This window comes from Meles meles, chromosome 10 (assembly GCF_922984935.1).
Source record: "Meles meles chromosome 10, mMelMel3.1 paternal haplotype, whole genome shotgun sequence".
Lineage (NCBI taxonomy): Eukaryota > Metazoa > Chordata > Mammalia > Carnivora > Mustelidae > Meles > Meles meles.
Genome location: NC_060075.1, coordinates 74,538,913 through 74,553,254, shown reverse-complemented (window position 1 = coordinate 74,553,254; position 14,342 = coordinate 74,538,913).

The window sequence follows — 14,342 nt, the reverse complement described above, 5'->3', positions numbered from 1 at the left end:
TTCTCCTCCGAATTTATGTGAGCTATTTAAATATTTGACATTCATCTTTTGTTAAGTTTACAGGAAATATTTCCCTCAGTTTATGCTTTTAAAACACATAGACCTTTAACTTTTATTTGGTTAAAACTTTACTTCCTTACCTTTATCCTTATTTTTGTCCTTATTTTGGGATTGCTTCCATTTATTCAAACTTTAAAAGTCCTTTCCCCACTAGAAATATGACTAGAAATATTCCCCGTGGTTTTATTAGATTTTTTTATCTTAGTCTTTATCATATGACTTAAATTTTAACCTTTTGACCTAAATAGAACTTATTTTGGAGTAGGTAAGAAATTAAGTATAAAACAATTTTTACTTATAAATGTTGTGATCAGTTTTGATAAAATTTGTATAAAATAGAGTGGTAATATCTTTTTTAGAGATAGTTGGATTTAGAGTCATAAAACTCTACCATTTTGAAGAACATTTCAATTTTACTTAAATGTGTTTTAAAATAAATCAAATAGGGGCACCTGGGTGGCTCAGTGGTTTAAGCCGCTGCCTTCAGCTCAGGTCATGATCTCAGGGTCCTGGGATCGAGTCCCGCATCGGGCTCTCTGCTCAGCAGGGAGCCTGCTTCCCTCTCACTCTGCCTGCCTCTCTGCCTACTTGTGATCTCTCTCTGTCAAATAAATAAATAAAATCTTTAAAAAAAATGAAATAAATCAAATAGGTTAAATATAACTTTAGAAATAATAAAATTGATTAAAATAGACTATTTTATATCTCTTTCTTTTCTCATTTTCTCTAATCCCTTTACAGTCATAGTGCCAAACATTATGTTTATAGAAGTAGCACTGTGTGTGTTTGTTTTTTTAAATCTAATTTATTTGAGAGAGAGAGAGTGAGAGAGAGCGTGCAGAAGCAAGCAGAGGGGAGAGGCAGAAGGAGAGGAAGAAGCAGACTTCCCACTGAGCAGGGAGTTCTATTGCAGGACCCTGAGATCATGACCTGAGCCAAAGGCAGAAGCTTAGCCGCTTAACCGCTTAAGGGACTGAGCCACCCAGGCGCCCCTTGGGTTTTGTATGTTAAAGCTGATTTCTTTCATGGGTATTAACAACAGGATTTGCAATGTTGGAGATGATTCAGTTATTCCTGGAAACTACATCTTAAACCAGGCATTTAAAAAATGATGAAATAACATGAAATAATGTCTTTGCGACTTTTTAAAAAAGATATTTATTTATTTGACACAGAGACAGCAAGAAAGGGAACACAAGCAGGGAAAGCGGCAGAGGGAAAGGGAGAAGCAGGGTCCCGGCTGAGCAGGAAGCCCGATGTGGGGCTCCATCCCAGGACCTTGGGATCATGACCTGAACCGAAGGCAGTCCCTTAATGACTGAGCCACCCAGGTGCCCCTCTGTGACTTTTTTTTTTTTTTTAATAATGAAACAAAAAAGGAGATAGTCTCCTGGAAAGAAAAATGTTAATGGCTTTTTTTTAAAAGATTTTATTCATTTATTTGACAGACAGAGGTCACAAGTAGGCAGAGAGGCAGGCGGGGGGGAGCTGAGCAGAGAGCCCGATGCAGGGCTCGATGCAGGGCTCGATCCCAGGACCCTGAAATCATGACCTGAGCTGAAGGCAGAGACTTAACCCACTGAGCCACCCAGGTGCCCCTGTTAATGGCTGTATTTTTAAAGCTCTTATGAGAGACGCAGGAAATAGGTATTACTTATTGAAAAAGAAAGTAAACATATTTTGGTCCATAAACAAGTTTACCCACCCCTGCATAACACACTGCCCCTATATTGACAGTTTAAAACAACAACTGACTACCTTTCACAGTTCTGTGAGTTCACTGACCTTATCTTGGTGATTCTCATTTGGAGTCTTTCATGCTTTTGTCATCACATGGTAGCTGGGGCTGATGTCATCTGAAGGTTTATGTTGGACATCCAAAATAGCTTCTTCACTCATATGATTTACACCCTGGGGCACCTGGGTGCCTCAGTTGGTTAAGCGTCTGCCTTCAGCTCAGGTCATGAACCCAAAGTCCTAGGATTAAGCCAGGCTCTCTGCTTAGCGGGGAGCCCGCTCCTCCCTCTCCTGCTACTACTGCTCCCCCTGCTTGTGCTTTCTCTCTCTCTGTCAAATAAATTTTAAAAATCTTTAAGAAAAAATTATGATTTACACTTCAAATGGGTGGTCTGGTCAGGCATCTCTCTCTGCACATGAGCTCTCTTTGAGTCTCGGTTGGGTTTCCTCATAGCACGGTGGTCTCAAGGTAAATTTCAAATGGCTACTTGCTTCCCCCAGAACAAGAGTTCTAAGAGACCAGGGTGAAAGCTACAAGGCTTCTTGTGTTCTACACTTAGAAATCACAAAGCATCACCACTTCTGAGGTCTATTTGTTATATGGAGCCAGCCCAGATTCAGTGTGGGGAAAGACTACACCAAGGCATGAATACTGGAAGGTGTAATTCACTGGGAGGCCATTTTTGGAGACTAGCCACCACAAGGGCTTTATATAACATTTTACACACTGGCTTGTAAAGATGGTACCCAAACGACATCAAAAGAATATGATGGATTTAAAAAGGTAGAAAAAAAATCAGGAATGATTCTTTAATTACTGTGCAGCCAAATGTGAATTTTCCAGTTAATTTTTCAATCTTTAGATAATCCATATAGTCCCTACTTGTGGCCATTTTCCCTTCTGCTACTTTGGAGAATTTACCTATGTATTCAAACTGATACCAAAGAATGAGAATAGGGCCAAGCACCCATCAGCTCCCAACTGGGTGATACCACAAGAAAGTCGGGCACTTTGAAAGGCACATCCCTGTATTAAGTATTAGGTGTGCATGACAACTTATCACAAAACAATAGTTGGTTTACTGAAAATGTCACAGAATTTGAGACCTTGAAGAGATTTGAGGATCAGTCTTTATTTTCAAGACACTCTACCTAACACCTAGAGTGGTTAAGCAACTTACCAAAAGTTCACATAAATCACTGAAGACATTCTAACTTCTGGTTCACAATTTGCACTGCAACATGCTGTCATCTTCATTTATCCGGTAGTATTTCAATCAAAACACTAAGTTATGTACAAGGCAACTGGACTTGGGTATGGTTGATCCTTTATACATTTTAACATTTAAAAGGCTGTGGGGAGCCTGGTTGGCTCAGTCAGTTAAGGAATGACTCTTGATTTTGGTTGAGGTCAAGATCTCAGGGTTGTGAGATTGACCCCATGTTGGGTTCTGTGATCAACACAGAATCTTTGCTTGAGATTCTGTCTCTCCCTCTGTTCCTTCTCCCGCTTCTGTGCTTTAAATGAATGAATGAATGAATGAATAAAACCTTTTTTAAAAAATAAAAATAAATAAAAAGCGATAACCGAGATAGTGAAGACTAGAGGTTGAAGTATGGAGAGGAAAAAAGCTCAAGTTTATCCTAGACCAGTGTTCTCCAAATTTGAAGTATGAAATCTTTTTAAAGAAAAAAGAAGGGGGAAAAGCCCTCAATAGCCGTATTGTTGACTTAAGCTTTTTATTAAAAATTATAAGAATATATTCAAACATAAAACTTGGTATAAATTTCTTATGCTTAGAGGATGTACACAATGATAAGATAAAACAAATTGCAAATTGTTCAGTAATACCCAGCATTTATACTACTTAATAAGTACTAGTCTCTTTACATATACTGACTCATCTAATATTCACAGCAACCAATATTAAGTGCACAATATTAATACACACATTTACTAGATGAGCAAATCGAGACTGAGTTAACAGTCAGCCGCAGACTGAGCAACATTTCCCGTGTTCCGCAGCTGGTAAGTGGGAAAAGTGGGCTTCACAGAAAGCTCAAAGATAATTAAGTGAATATGAAGAACAATATTATTTGATGGGAATTAAATTAGTCTTTGTAATGTGGGCATGGTACTGACAATTACATTATAGAATTTTAGGTTTTAACATACCTGCATGAAAATAAACTGAAAAGTGGCTAATTTTTCCCATTACTTTGTTTTCTTCTGACAACTGTGAAATACACCACGGCAGTGCACAGATTAACATTATTTGGGCTTCACTTGAAGGGGGTGCTTGTTAGAAATTGTCTACATTTACTCATTCATTGAGTTTCGGGTTTTGGGGTTTTTGTTTGGTTTTTTTTTGAGACAATCCCAGATTACTCTGTTTTCTTTATTACTGATATATAATTCACATACCATAAAGTCCTCTCTTTTAAAGTGTACAATCGAAGGTGCCTCCTTAGTGCAGTAGGCAGCGGATCAGTCTCATAAGGTGTACAATCCAATAGTTTTTAGTATATTCACACAGCTGTACAACCATCACTACTATCCAATTGCAGCGTATTTTCATCACTTCAAAAAGAAACCCTCACTCACTAAGCAGTAATTCCCCATTCCCATCCTGACCAAGCAGAAGTTTAGCAACTGCTAATTTATTTTCAGTCTGTATGGATTTGCCTATTCTGGACATCTTATATAATAGAATCATAAAACATTCAAGCTTTTGTGTCTGGCAGCTTTCATTTAGCATATTTTTTCCAAGATTCATCCACGTTGTCAGTATCAGTACTTCATTCCTTTTTATAATAACAGTTGAAACACATCGCTTATATGGATATACTACCTTTCATTTATACATTCCTTAATTTATAGAATTGATAGACATTGTGTTGTTCCTAATTTGAGCATTATAAATAATGCTGAAATAAATATTTGTGTGCAAGTGTTTGTTTTCTTTTTAATTTTTTTAAGATTTTATTTATTTATTTGACAGAGAGAGAGCACAAGCAGGTGGAGTGGCAGGCAGAGGAATTGGGAGAAGCAGGCTCTCTGCCAAGCAGGGAGCCCAATGCAGGACTTGATCCCAGGACTGTGGGATCATGACCTGAGCCAAAGGCAAATGTTTAACGGACTGAGGGACCCCAGGCACCCCTCATGCAAGTGTTTCTATAGACATGTTTTCTATACCAAAAAGTGGAGTTGTCAAAATGTTTTCCAAAGTAACTGTACCATTTTACATTTCCCCCAGCAATGTAAGAGGGTTCTAAATTCTCTACTTCCTCACCAACACTTGATATTGTGATACTAACTTTTTGATGATACCCATCCTAGTGGATGTGAAATGATATCTCATATACTTTTGATTTGTATTTCTCTAAGGACTAATGATGTGGAGCATCTTTCTATGGTTTATTGGCCATTTGCTTATCTTCCTTGGAGAAATGTATATTGAAATCCTTCATCCATTTTATAATTGGGGTTTTTGTCCTTTTTTCATCAGCTGTGAGAGTTCTCCCACTAAGGTTTGACAGGGTGATATTGCTAGATACTAATGCAATAATAAATGCAGAAAAAATGGACATGGAAACTGCATGGCTATACTCAGTTATAAGGTGGTCATCCATGAGATCCAGAATCAAACTGCTTACACTTAACTTTTTATCATTTTTTTAAAAAATACACATTTTTAGAGGAGCCTGGCTGGCTCGGTCAGTAGAGCATGCCATTATTGATCTTATAAGTTCAATCTCCACGTTGGGGACAGAGATTACTTAAAAATAAAATCTATGGAGCCGAGGAAGCAAGATGGGAGTAGTAGGAAACTAAAATAGCATTAGGTCACAAGAGTTCAGCTAGATAGTTATCAAAACATTCCAAATTCCTATAAACTCAACAGGAGATAGAAGAGCAGCAATTCTAGGAACAGAAAATTGACCACTTTGGGGAAGGTAGGACATTCAGAAAAGTGATCCAAAGCCATGGGAAGATAAAGTGTGGGGAGAGGAGTTGGCTCCTGGCAAGCAGTGGAGCAACAGAGCACAAAAACCAAACTTTTAGAAGTCTGCTCCTCTGTGGGATAAGCAGGTGTGGAGCCTTCGCAGGGGCAGTGTGGTCTCAGGACATGGGGTCACAGAAAGATCAGGGGTGCCTGAGTGCAGTAGAACTCCCAGGTATCAGAGGGGGAAGCTGGCTACAGAGACAGAGCCAAGGTGGGGGTTCTCAGCTTGGGCTTACCTTAAACTGTGATCCAAGAGATAGTGAGGCCACTGCTCTTCAAGCAGGGACCACACAAGTGGCAGACCCGGAGAGACCCCCTCTTTCCTTCTCTGGGAGGAGCGGCACAGGTGCTCATGGCAGGAATCTGCTGGGTTTGGAGACTCCAAATGGGGCTGTGCACCAGAGATAGAAATGCTCGTTCACAGGCTGGGTGAGGGGGGCCTGGGTGGCTCAGAGGGTTAAGCACAGGCTGGGTGAGCCCCAAGTGCAGCCAGAGACCAGGGAGACAGGAAAGATTAACTGCTTTTCTCTGAGGGTACACTGAGAAGTGTGGCCCCAAGCTCTCGCCTTCTCCAGGCCGGAGACTGGGAGGCTGCCATTTTCATTCCTATCCTCCAAAGCTCTACGGAAAGCATTCAGGGAACAAAAACTCTCAAGAACAAACCCAAGCAGATTACTTAGTCCACCTCCCGGCAAGGGCAGCACAATTTCACCTAGAGCAAAGACATTTGAGAATCACTGCAACAGGTGCCTCCCCCAGAAGATCAGCAAAAACATCCAGCCAAGACCAAGTTCACTGATCAATGAGAACTGTGGAACTCCAGAGCTGGGGAAAGCAACATATAGAACTCATGGCTTACTCCCCATGATCCTTTAGCCTTGCAAAGTTAAATTTTTTTAATTTTATTTTTTTCTTCTTCTATTTTTTTAACTTTTCCTCTTTCTTTTTTAACATTTTTCAACTATTTTATCTTATCAATACCCTTTTAAAAATACTTTTAAATTTTCATTGTTATAGTCATATTTTACCCCTTCATTGTATTTAATCTTATTTTTTGTATACATATAGTTTTTTTTTCCCTTTAAAATTTTGGGATATAATTTCTTCTAATAGATCAAAATATACACTAAATCTAGCTCCAGCCTGATCACATTCTCTCCTCTTTTTCTTCTTTTTCCAATCAACTTCTCTTATCAATTCCTTTTTAAGAGTCTTTTTTAATTTCCATCTTTACAGTCATATTCCAATGCTTCATCATGTTTACCCTTATTTTTGTATATATTTAAGTTTTTCTTTCTTTAAGGGGGAGGAGTCAAGATGGCGGAGAAGTAGCAGGCTGAGACTACATCAGGTAACAGGAGATCAGCTCGATAGCTTATCTAAACATTGCAAACACCTACAAATCCAATGGGAGATTGAAGAGAAGAAGAACAGCAACTCTAGAAACAGAAAATCAACCACTTTCTGAAAGGCGGAGAAGTGAATCTAAAACGACGGGAAGATAGACTGCGGGGGGAGGGGCCGGCTCCCGGCAAGCGGCGGAGGAACGGAGCACAAAATCAGGACTTTTAAAAGTCTGTTCCACTGAGAGACATTGCTCCAGAGGCTAAACCTGGGTCAGCGTGGCCCCAGGTCCCGCAGGGTCACAGACGGATCGGGGGTGTCGGAGTGTCGCAGAGCTCGCAGGTATTAGAACAGAGAAGCCGGCTACAGAGACAGAGCCGAGGACCGAACTCTCAGCTCGGGGTTACCTTGAACTGGTCGCGGGCTGGGTGAGCTCAGAGCGCAGCTAGAGGCTGGGGATACGGGAGTGATTGGGTGCTGTCCTCTGGGGGCACACTGAGGAGTGGGGCCCCAGGCTCTCGGCTCCTCCGGGCCGGAGACTAGGAGGCCGCCATTTTCATTCCCGTCCTCCGGAACTCTACGGAAAGCGTTCAGGGAACAGAAGCTCCCAAAAGCGAACCCGAGCCGATTACTTAGTCCGGCCGCTGGTAAGGGCGGTGCAATCCCGCCTCAGGCAAAGACACTTGAGAGTCACTGCAACAGGCCCCTTCCCCAGAAGATCAACAAAATATCCAGCCAGGACGAATTTCATCTATCAAGGAAAGCAGGTTCAATTCCTAAGACAGCAGCGCAATTCCAGAGGAGGAGAAAGCAAAGCATGGAACTCATGGCTTTCTCCCCATGATTCTTTAGTCTTGTGGCTAATTCAATTTTTTTTCTTTTTTCAATTTTTTTTCTTTCTTTAAAATTTTGGGAGGTAGTTTCTTCTAAGAAACCGGAATACACCCATAATCAAGTGGGTGGCCCTGTTCTATTCACCAATCATATATATATATATATATATATATATACATATATATATATATATATATATATTTTCCCCCCCTTTCTTTTCCCCCTGGTTTCAGGTCTCTTCTGATTTTGTTAGCGTGTATTTTTCTCAGGTCTTTGCTACCCTTTTAGTATTTTACTCTATCATTCATATATTATCTGGATAAAATGACAAGGTGGAAAAACTCACCACAAAAAAAAAAAGAACAAGAGGCAGTACCGATGGCTAGGCACCTAATCAATATGGTCATTTGTTAAATGTCAGAAGTAGAGTTCAGAATGACAATTATCAGGGTGCCTGGGTGGTTCAGTGGGTTAGAGCCTCTGCCTTCGGCTCAGGTCATGATCTCAGGGTCCTGGGATTGAGCCCCACATCGGGCTCTCTGCTCGGCAGGAAGCCTGCTTCCCTTCCTCTCTCCTTACCTGCCTCTCTGCCTACTTGTGATCTCTGTCTGACAAGTGAATAAATAAAATCTTAAAAAAAAAAAAAGAATGACTATTATCAAGGTGCTGGCTGGGTGAGGGGCAATAAAAAATGGAGGCTCTTACTGCTAGGATAAATGAGACAGAAGAGAGAATTAGTGATATAGAAGACCAAAGGATGGAGAATGAAGAAGCTGAGCAAAAGAGAGATAAACAACTACTGGACAACGAGGGGAGAATTCAAGAGATAAGTGATACCATAAGACAAAACAATATTAGAATAATTGGGATCCCAGAAGAAGAGGAAAGAGAGAGAGGGGCAGAAGGTATATTGGAGCAAATTATAATAGAGAATTTCCCCAATATGGCAAAGGGAACAAGCATCAAAATCCAGGAGACACAGAGAACCACCTCAAAATCAATAAAAATAGGTCCACACCCGTCATCTAATAGGAAAACTTACAAGTCTTGGTAACAAAGAGAAAATCCTGAAAGCAGCTCAGGACAAGAGGTCTATAACATGAAATGGTAGAAATATTAGATTGGCAACAATCTTATCCACAGAGACCTGGCAGTCCAGAAAGGACTGGCATGATATATTCAGAGCACTAAACAAGAAAAAAATGTAGCCAAGAATACTATATCGAGCTAGGCTGTCATTGAAAATAGAAGGAGAGATAAAAAGCTTTCGGGAAAAACAAAAATTTAAAGAATTTGCAAATATGAAACCATCCCTACAGGAAATACTGAAAGGGGTCCTCTAAGCAAAGAGAGAGACTAAAAGTAATAGACAAGAAAAGAACAGAAACAATATACAGTAACAGTTACCTTACAGGCAATACAATGGCACTAAATCCATATCTTTCAATAGTTACTCTGAATGTAAATGGGCTAAATGCCCGAATCAAAAAACGCAGGGTATCAGAATGGACAAAAAAACCAAAACGCATCAATATACTGTCTACAAGTAACTCATTTTAGACCCAAAGATACCTCCAGATTTAAAGTGAGGGGGTGGAAAACAATTTTATCATGCTAATGGACATCAAAAGAAAGCTGAGGTGGCAATCCTTACATCAAATAAATAAGATTTTAAGCCAAAGACCATAATAAGAGATGAGGAAGGACACTATATCATATTTAAAGGGTCTGTCCAACAAGAAGAACTAACAATTTTAAATACCTATGCCCCTAACATGGGAGCAGCCAATTATATAAACCAATTAATAAAAAAAAATCAAAGAAACACATCAACAATAATACAATAATAGCAGGGGACTTTAACACCCCTCTCACTGAAATGGACAGATCAATTAAGCAAAAGATTAACAAGGCAATAAAGCTTTAAATGACTCACTGGACCAGATGGACATCACAGATATATTCAGAATATTCCATCCCAAAGCAACAGAATACACACTCTTCTCTAACGCACATGGAACATTTTCAAGAATAGATCACATCCTGGGTCACAAACCAGGTCTCAACCAGCACCAAAAGACTGGGTTCATTCCCTGCATATTTTCAGACCACAATGTTCTGAAACTAGAACTCAATCACAAGAGGAAAGTTGGAAAGAACTCAAATAAATGGAGGCTAAAGAGCATCCTATTAAAGAATGAATTGGTCAACCAGAAAATTTAAAAAGAATTGAAAAATTCATGGAAATGAATGAAAAAGAAAACACAACTATTTAAAAAATCTTTGGGACACAGCAAAGGTGGTCCTGAGAGGAAAGTACATAGCGATATAAGCCTTTCTCAAGGAATAAGAAAGGTCTCAAGTATACAACCTAACCCTACACCTAAAGGAGCTGGAGAAAGAACAATAAAGAAAGCCTAAACCCAGCAGGAGAAGAGAAATCATAAAGATCAGAGCAGAAATCAATGAAATAGAAACCAAAAGAACAGTAGAACAAATCAATGAAACTAGGAGCTGGTTCTTTGAAAGAATTAATAAGATCGATGAACCCCTAGCCAGACTTATCAAAAAGAAAAGAGGAAGGACCCAAATAAATAAAATTATGAATGAAAGAGGAGAGATCACAATCAACACCAAAGAAATACAAACAAATATAAGAACATATAATGAGCAACTTTATGCCGACAAATTAGGCAATCTGCCAGAAAAAGATGCATTTCTAGAGATATATAAACTACCACAACTGAACCAGGAAGAAATAGAAAACCTGAACAGGCCCATAACCAGTAAGGAGATTGAAGCAGTCATCAAAAATCTCCAAACAAACAAAAGCCCAGGGCCAGACGGCTTCCCAGGGGAATTCTACCAAACAGTTAAAGAAGAATTAATACCTATTCTCTTGAAACTGTTCCAAAAAATAGAAATGGAAGGAAAACTTCCAAACTCATTCAATGAGGCCAGCATTACCTTGATCCCAAAACCAGACAAGGATCCCACCAAAAAAGAGAACTACAGACCAATATCCTTGATGAACACAGATGCAAAAATTCTCACCAAAATACTAGCCAATAGGATTCAACAGTACATTAAAAGGATTATTCACCATGACCAAGTGGGATTTATTCCAGGGCTGCAGGGTTGGTTCAACATCCACAAATCAATCAATGTGATAAAACACATTAATAAAAGAAAGAACAAGAACCATATGATACTCTCAATAGATGCTGAAAAAGCTGACAAAGTACAGCATCCCTTCCTGATCAAAACTCTTCAGAGTGTAGGGATAGAGGGCACATACCTCAATATTATCAAAGCCATCTATGAAAAACCCACCGCAAATATCATTCTCAATGGAGAAAAACTGAAAGCTTTTCCGTTAAGGTCAGGAACACGGCAGGGATGTCCATTATCACCAAAAAGTTGAAAATAGAGCTACCCTATAACCCAGCAATCGCACTACTGTGTATTTACCGTAACAATACAAACATAGTGATCCAAAGGGGCATGTGCATCCGAATGTTTATAGCAGCAATGTCTACAATAGCCAAACTATGGAAAGGACCTAGATGTCCATCAACAGATGAATGGATAAACATGATGTCACACACACACACACACACACACGCACGCACACTCACAATGGAATATTATGCAGCCACCAAAAGAAATGAAATCTTGCCATTTGCAATGATGTGGATGGAACTAGAGGGTATTACACTGAGCAAAATAAGGCAATCAGAGAAAAGACAATTATCATATGATTTCCCTGATGTGTGGAATTTGAAAGGCAGGGTGGGGGTTGTGGGGGATAGGGAAGGAAAAAATGAAACAAGATGGTATCGGGGGGGAGACAAACCATAACAGGCTCTTAATCTCACAAAACAAACTGAGGTTTGCTGGGGCATGTAGGGGTAGGGGTAGGGTGGTTGGGTTATGGACATTGGGGAGGGTATGGGCTATGGTGAATGCTATGAAATGTGTAAGCCTGCTGATTCACAGACCTGTACCCTGGGGCAAATAATACATAATATGTTAATAAAAATAATTTTTAAAATCTTTTTTAAAAATACACATTTTCAATGTTTAATAATGAATTCTTCCCTCCACTTATTACTCCCAAAATAAATCATTCAAAGAAACTAAAGCAGTGTTAGTTTTACTAGTAAAAGCATCAGAAAATGTATTTTCCTAAAACTTAAGATAGAAAATGATTGTATATTAATATTAGGGACCACACAGTGATTAAGAATTATAAGTATCTAGATCATGTTGATATATAGAAATATGTTTACGAAACCATGTTACTCCAAAATATCTGTTTTATACAGATGCACATTCATATACTTTAATAGATTTATCAGAATTTCTATCTTTTTTTAGGCAATATCCATAAAAATATATTTATTCTTACAAATCTATTAAAATATATGAATCTACTTATGTTTCTATATCATCTGTCTTCAAACAAAACCTATTTCAAATATGTATATTTATTAATCTATTAAAATACATGAATCTGCACTGACCAAATGTATTTTGATTGGATCCCTTGGTTTCAAAAAAGCAGTTTCACAAAAAATGGTTCTAATTTATGAATAAGCATTCTTCACAGAATTTCATTGCTCAAAACAAATTTGAGGGTTTAGGGGAATAAATTAGGTAAATGTCTTTACAGTAGAAATTCTGTGGCTCTAAGCCATTAATATTAATCATGAATCTCTAAAATGAAAACATTATTATTATTTATCTCAAAGTCTGTTGTTTTCTTGATGATTTATATTATTTTACTTGCATAAACAAATTTGTATTAATCTTATTTGCAATTGTTTAGTAACTTATCTTCCCTACCACACTAAATTCTAACAGGATATATATATCTGTGTTCTTCACCATTATTTCTAGGGCCCCAGCCAGGGGATATAGTAGGAGCTCAATAAATATTTCTGCAGTGAATGAATTACTATAGGAACATCTTGAGGGACTAGTGCTTGGAGTTCCACACTTTGGGAACCACGATTCTAAAGTTACTCAATTGCATAATAACTTCAAAGAAAAAAAATGTGTTAACACCTCTAGGCCACTAGAGATCCATTTAATGAAATTACTGCTACACTTCAGTGGAATCAATTACTACTTCAGGGAACTGTAGAGATTTCTCAGAAGCACATCATGACCTGGAAAAATCGTGCAAAAATCATTTTTTTTCCTCTAAAACTCCAAATCAAAAACTGCAGTAAAAATTTCAGTTACCCTGGAGTAAGCTGAAAGGAATCATGCTTGCATCAATGCCAATAATTTTGGGGGGACATAACTGGCAACATGAGATTTTCCCTCAATGATATTTGTTCGTTTTAATACTTCAGATATGAAAAACAGATACTCTTTCTGGAAATGGCAAATTATTGACTGATTCTCTTTTAAATGATTTTGCATATAACTTGGGTGGTATTTTGTTTGGTTGATTGGTTGGTTTTGGTTTTTGATTTTTGTTTTTTGGGTTGGGGGGATAGTCCACTGTTAAGATAGCTTTTAAAAATATTTAAAATATACAGTTTAAGGGCACCTGGCTGGCTTAGTCGGTAAAGTATGTGACTCTTTATCCCTGGGTCCTGAGTTGGAGCCCCAATTTGTGGGTAGGTTACTTGAAACAATAAAATCTTTAAAAATAAATAAATCATCATTACCGTCATTTAAAATAAAATACATGATGTACCTACATGTTTAAGTTTTAGGATAGTTAGAAAGTGCTATATTTTTAAATAACCCTTTGGAAAGTTACATAAGTACTATTTTTTTAAAAATGAGAAAGCTGCATACTTTTCATTAAATACTAAGATTCATGAATTTCCTCTACTTGCCCTCCAGAAGTGTTTAAAAAAAATGCTAATTTCATTATTTGAGAGTAGTATTGAAGTAAAAAAATAAAAATTGGCATAAAATTTAACTTTTTTTTCCAGTTACCAAAAAAATTTTTTGAAAAAGAATTTCACCAGATATCACCCCAACATCACTGAAAGTTTAGCTTATGCCTAAACTTTAAACCTTAATAATATTTGGCGGTGGGGGAGGGGGTAAATGTCAAGTCAAACAATGTATTTCCAAAGTAGCATTTGCAAAGGTTAACCTGAATGGACTACAGAGGGGAAAGTGCAGTCGTCCTGTGATCGATCCAAGACCCCCTTCTCGGCTTTTTTTCCTGGTTAATAAACCACTGGGAAGAGATAATTTTTTAAACTTAATTTGCTGAAACGAGAATTTACTAACATATAAAAAATGTTCCCCAAATTTGAGTATTTTCCTAAGTTGGTTTTCATTGTGAGGCTAACGATGTCTTGCAAAAGATAAAGCCGCGACTACTTT